Here is a 5456-nt window from a genome sequence, read left to right on the forward strand (position 1 = left end):
AATAATAACAACTAATAATAATATATGTAAATATAATAAATTAGAAATGTCCGAAGCTTCTTATATGAAAAATATTATTAATAACTGATCGTATTTTGACTTTTCTTTAGCACTTTTGACGTCATCCCCACTGCTGACGATAATTAAACGTCCAGGACGACCAATCTTGGAAACCTCGAAATAGAATTAATCACAGAAAATATGATGAATCGAGTCTTTAAAACTATCCCAACATTATATTTAGGTAGAATTTGTCTTTCAATTATTGCCATAGAAGATTATGAAGTCTAATTATTTGTCTAATTTAGTATACAACATCGTATTTTGTTGGTAGTTTCCGTCCATGTAGTCTATAAAGGCTAGTTCATTTCGGTTAAAGTTTAGTATTAAAATTTATTAGACTCGGAGTGTCTTACTTTTATCATAACTGATATGATATATTTATGAGATAAACTATTATATTCCTATTACGCATAGTTATGAGTACTAAAATTCATATCAAAGTATATTTCTAATGTCTAAATTCATTCTTTATCTATTAGTGTAGTAAAAATAAATACCAACAGCAAATATATTGGATCTTTATCTCTGGTTACGGTTCACTTTCCCTTTGCCTACACAGACACCGAATAGTCTGGCATATTCTAGATTCTCCTCTCTCCTCATACACCTGACAACACTGATATTACCAAACAATTTTTCTTCACCCAATTGTTCAGTGGCTTCTTTCCTCTTGGTATGGGTAGAAGAGACTCTTTAGCTCTTCTAGGAGAAGGACACTCCAAAATCAAACCAGTGTTCTCTAGTCTTGGGTAGTGCCATAGTCTCTGTACCATGGTCTTCCACTATCTTGGGTTAGAGTTCTCTTGCTTGAGGGTACACTTGGGCATGCTATTGTAATTTATCTTTCTCTTGTTTTGTTAAAGTTTTTATAGTTTATATAGGAAATATTTATTCGAATGTTATTGCTATTCTTAAAATATCTTATTTTTCCTTTTTTTCTCTCCTCACTAAGCTATTTTCCCTATTGGGGTCCCTGGACTTATACCATCCTGCTTCTCCAACTAGGAGCTTAGCAAGTAATAATAAGTCATAATATATATATATATATATATATATGCAGAAGAACCACAGGGAAAATGAAAATAAGAAATATACAATAAAGTCCTGACTAGTTTCGTGATACTTCCTATGAGGAAGTATCACGAAACTAGTCAGGACTTTATTGTATATTTCGTATTTTCATTTTCCCTGTGGTTCTTCTGCATCTGAGCATCACGTTTTCCTGTGATTTTTACGCATATATATATATATATATATATATACTGAGAGAGAGAGAGAGAGAGAGAGAGAGAGAGAGAGAGAGATTGATACATATACTTATTTTTTAGGCCAAACCACATATCCATATCATAGAGTAAGAAAAGTAATATAATGGGCCATGAATATTACCCAGAGGAACACCAGGTATTATATTCTTATAGTCACTGTGGTAACCATTAACAACTACTTTTTGCAATATACTGCTTGAAAATTCAATAACGATGTTAAGAAAAAGACCCACATATTCCAATTTGCTCAAGTTTCATAAAAGGCACCTCTTGATTAACACGGTCAAAAGCAACACTAAAATCATGGTTAGCCGTTCGACCACAATCAAGGGATTTCTGTACAATGCTGGTGATTGTAAGAAGGGCATCACATGCTCCAAGGTCCTTGCGAAAGTAATATTGCACATTACGAACAAATTATCCTCTTCAGCATACTTGTTTAGATGTTTTGCCATAAGGCATTCAAAAACTTTAGATAAGGAAGTTACGGAAATAGGTCTGTAAAAAGCAGGGCTAGATCTACCAAGAACACATAGACCTAATGGAGTAGTAACATGACCGTTTCTCCAAGTGCAAGAACATACTCTTGCTAACTTGCATAAACTCAGAGACAACTTAAAAGCTAAGATATCAGATGTCTTTATAAAGGAGAAATACCCTTTAGGGGGGTACACGGAGAAATACCCTTTAGGGGGGTACACCTCCATAGCCAAAGTCCAGTAAGAGCATTTCAATTCCACAGGTCCAAAACAGGAATAAGGAATATTAAGTTCTTCATTACTCGCCTTACTGACAAATACATCAGCCAAAATGTGTTGCATTTTCCTTTGGACAGTAAGCGACCGAGCCAACTGGTTTAAGTAAAGGAGGAACACTTAAATCAAAAGCAAAAAAGTGCACATTTGAGGGTACCCCACCATTTATGCTTCAGGTTTATACAAGAAAGGTTTTATACTTATATCTAACGTGTATTCCCTTTTAGTTGAAGCTTAAACTCTAGGAACAACCCTTACCTAAGCATAGTTGGTAAGCAGCTCTTCTAGGAGAAGGACACTCCAAAATCAAACCACTGTTCTCTAGTCTTGGGTAGTGCCATAGCCTCTGTACCATGGCCTTTCACTGTCTTGGGTTAGAGTTCTCTTGCTTGAGGGTACACTCGAGCACACTCTCCTATCTTATTTCTCTTCCTCTTGTTTTGTTAAAGTTTTTATAGTTTATATAGGAGATATTTATTGTTGTTACTCTTCTTAGAATATTTTATTTTCCTTTTTTCCTTTCCGCACTGAGCTATTTTCCCTGTTGGAGCCCCTGGGCTTATAGCATACTGCTTTTCCAACTAGGGTTGTAGCTTAGTAAGTAATAATAATAATAATAATAATACCCTTCCAGAAGAAATAAGTCTCCTGTTTCTCAGAAAAAAAAAAAAAACACACATCTACAATCATCATTGAACCATGGTATGTCCATCACTTGGTATTTTAAACGAAAAATAATTTTCCCTCGAGAGAATAACAGGTAAATTCCCTTTATATCATCAAAATGCCATTTCAGTCATACAAAGATATATATAACTTCAAACCATACGACACACTAAGGACATGCTGCAGTCTCTCTCTCTCTCTCTCTCTCTCTCTCTCTCTCTCTCTCTCTCTCTCTCTCTCTCTATCTATATATATATATATACGTATATATATGTACTGTATATATATATATATATATATATATATATATACATACACATGCACAAACACACACACACATACACACACACACACACACATATATATATATATATATATATATATATATATATATATATGATCAGAAATAACATTCAAATAGATCAAACTATACCAAAGAGTTATGTTTCCTTTTGCTTATCCAAGTGATTACAGAATTGCGTTGGTTTTCTAATACAATTTTTGTATTGATATCTAAAAATACAAGGTAAATGAAAATATTTGAAGATTTCAAAGTAATTTGGAGATTCAACAGAGGAAACTGACTGACTATTTGCTTATACATATCCACATGCACACCCATACATAAACATAAATTCTAATAAAAAGGACAATAATGATAAAAGGAAGGAAGTGTTACCTTAAGATAGATTAATATATTAACATTACTTACCTATCGTAATGTGGCCCATCTTTCATCTCAAACTCGTCAGTCCCATTATTGGTCGCTTCAACCTCACCATCCTCGTGAGCTAAGGTGGGAGGGGGACCTAGTGTTCTATCTGCTGAGTTATCAGTAGCTATTCTTTGGCCCTCCTTGGGTGGAGAGGTGGCTAGGGCGCATATGTATATTATGATAGGGCCAGGTCACTGTCCCGTACTGTCCTTTAACCCTTTGACCCTGAAAATAGATAGAAATACAGTTAGTTTCTGAGACAAATAACATTGTTAGAGACAATTCATTGGCTTGCAAGAAACACACATACGTTTTGCATTATGCATAGTCTGCAAGTCTAGCTATTTGAATACGAACAAAATCTTCGAATGACTCATATATATATATATATATATATATATATATATATATATATATATACATATACATAGATCATCTATTAACAAATGCAACCGTTTCTAGTCCACTGCAGGACAAAAGCGTCAGACATGTCCTTATTCCTGTCTGGGGGTTGGCCAGTTTTGATCACCATGCTTGCCACTGGATTGGTGATGGTGGAAGACTTTATTATGATCACTCACAGGAAACCAACCTAGTATAGGTGGCCCTGACTAGTACAGTCTACCTGATCATGGCAATATACAAAGCACATCACAACCTTAAGACATCCCCACTCAGAAAGGGATATATATATATATATATATATATATATATATATATATATATATATATATATATATATATATACCCAGATTCAAGACGAACAAATAATTCAAGAACAATCACTTCATTCATATCACACAAGAAACTCCAACTTAACTCTTCCCTTCATACGTGTTAATAATTACAACAATAGTTGGAAAAGCAGGATGCTAGGTTTGCAGCTTAGCAAGTAATAATAATAATAATAATAATAATAATAATAATAATAATAATAATAATAAGTGAAATTACCGGGTGCCTTTCGTTAAAGAACCATATCAACCTGCTTTATTCTTCCAATAATTCTACCACTCATATGTATGTACTATATATTCATATGCATAATGTATATACCTCTAATCATTAAATATACATACATGCATACATTTACACACACGTACATTATATATATATATATATATATATATATATATATATATATATATATATATATATATATATATATATATATTACATATATCAAAATAACGCAAAAAAGGATTCAGCACATCAACTAACCATTTATATATACACAAACACACACACATATATATATATATATATATATATATATATATATATATATAAATATATATATATATATGTATATATATATATAAATTTCTATGAAAATTGCAGTGGGTAAAACCTGGCAGCTAACGTGGATCAAAAGGAAGTAAGAGAGAGAGAGAGAGAGAGAGAGAGAGAGAGAGAGAGAGAGAGAGAGAGAGAGAGAGAGAGAGAGAGAGAGAGTTGTAATTAGTTAAAACTGCCATGAACAAAAACATTCTGAAACTCTAGGTCTAAAAATGTCTTATACAAGACCATACTCAAGATTGGTAACCACAAACGTTTCCAAGGAGTAAAATAAGTCACAATATACCTTAAAACGTCAGGCCGGGAGGAAACAACCAATTAGCAAAGGCAGGGTTAAAGACTTAATGAGAAAAACGTTGAAGACTCAAATTGCAGGGGACTTTTTAATTATGTATCTACCCTTGATAGCTTTTTAATTTCATGGATGAAATATTGTGGTCAAATCAGTTGTGTATCCACAGATTATTCTTGGTTACGAGAGAGAGAGAGAGAGAGAGAGAGAGAGAGAGAGAGAGAGAGAGAGAGAGAGAGGAGAGAGAGAGAGAGAGAGCTCCCAATAACTATCTTTCCTTAAGACAAGTAGCATTTTACAAGTCCCAAAAGGGTCCCACAAGGGTGACAATTGCATGTGTACATTCTCTGGCTTTTGTCGTTTAGCCTGTGTGTTGGTTGCAGCTTGAAAGCTGCTAA

At 33.6% G+C, this 5456-nt stretch overlaps 1 long non-coding RNA gene across 1 annotated transcript in view; it reads right to left on the minus strand.

The window, feature by feature from the left end:
• Positions 1-3468: 3468 nt before the first annotated feature.
• Positions 3469-5456, minus strand: part of LOC137636936 (uncharacterized) — a 145600-nt gene continuing 143612 nt past the window's right edge. The window contains exon 4 of the long non-coding RNA XR_011043305.1: positions 3469-3692. This is a non-coding gene — a long non-coding RNA (uncharacterized lncRNA). The remainder of the gene's footprint in view (positions 3693-5456) is intronic.

Source organism: Palaemon carinicauda, unplaced genomic scaffold (assembly GCF_036898095.1).
Source record: "Palaemon carinicauda isolate YSFRI2023 unplaced genomic scaffold, ASM3689809v2 scaffold45, whole genome shotgun sequence".
In the NCBI taxonomy this organism is placed as follows: Eukaryota; Metazoa; Arthropoda; class Malacostraca; order Decapoda; family Palaemonidae; genus Palaemon; species Palaemon carinicauda.